This window comes from Sinocyclocheilus rhinocerous, unplaced genomic scaffold (genome assembly GCF_001515625.1).
Source record: "Sinocyclocheilus rhinocerous isolate Xijiao unplaced genomic scaffold, SAMN03320098_v1.1 C35900701, whole genome shotgun sequence".
Lineage (NCBI taxonomy): Eukaryota > Metazoa > Chordata > Actinopteri > Cypriniformes > Cyprinidae > Sinocyclocheilus > Sinocyclocheilus rhinocerous.
This window is the reverse complement of record NW_015767097.1, coordinates 1-693: the sequence shown is the minus strand read 5'-3', so window position 1 is coordinate 693 and position 693 is coordinate 1. Positions and strand designations below refer to the sequence as shown.

Sequence of the window (693 nt, the reverse complement as noted above, 5' to 3'; positions counted from 1 at the left end):
GTTCATGTGATATCATTTAAATAACTCCAAACACATCAACAACATATACATCTTGAACAAGAATTCTACACCGCAATAATGCGAAATGAACCAAACTAAAACATTCACACCGAGATTTCACCAAGCTGAATGTTGGTAATGTCAGTATTTACAGCACTTACTAGGGCAGTAGTGGGAGAATGCTCCAGTCTCCCTCATTGTCTGTCAGCGTGTGCAGGAGCAGGATGACAGGGGGACTCTGAAAGAGACAAACACTATTACAGCTACTGTCAGATGAAGAAAAATGGGAAGATACTGTGAGAACAGCTATCAAGTCAGTTTGTCTGATTTGAGACAGTAGTTTACTCGCAGGGTAACAGCCAGTGCGCTGGATTGACTTTAGAGAAAGAGCAGAAGAGAGATCCGTTTAAGACACAGACCTTTTTTTGTTATCCAAAGGTCCATTCACACCAATAAGGATTACTATAATGATAACTATAAAAGTGTCCACACAAATGGACAACACCATACCTTTTAATATAAGTGCTCGTTATGTTATCTCATCTGCCACTTCAAATGTGCAAGCTCTTTAAAGACGGGTGGGTTCTGTTTTCATTCATCAGCTGGAAGAAAGATCATTCTGAAAGTGATTCCAATGCTGTTATTGTTACATACCACTGTTCAAAAGTTTGGGGTTGGTAAGATTTATTTATT

The 693-nt window shown here is 39.0% G+C and overlaps 1 long non-coding RNA gene across 1 annotated transcript; it reads right to left on the bottom strand.

The window, feature by feature from the left end:
* Window positions 1-167: 167 nt before the first annotated feature.
* On the bottom strand, window positions 168-596 carry LOC107735234 (uncharacterized). The gene is made up of 3 exons (XR_001639340.1): window positions 511-596; window positions 346-376; window positions 168-238 (listed from the first exon to the last, which is right to left on the bottom strand). It is a non-coding gene; the product is annotated as an uncharacterized LOC107735234 (long non-coding RNA).
* Between the last annotated feature and the right edge of the window lie 97 nt (window positions 597-693).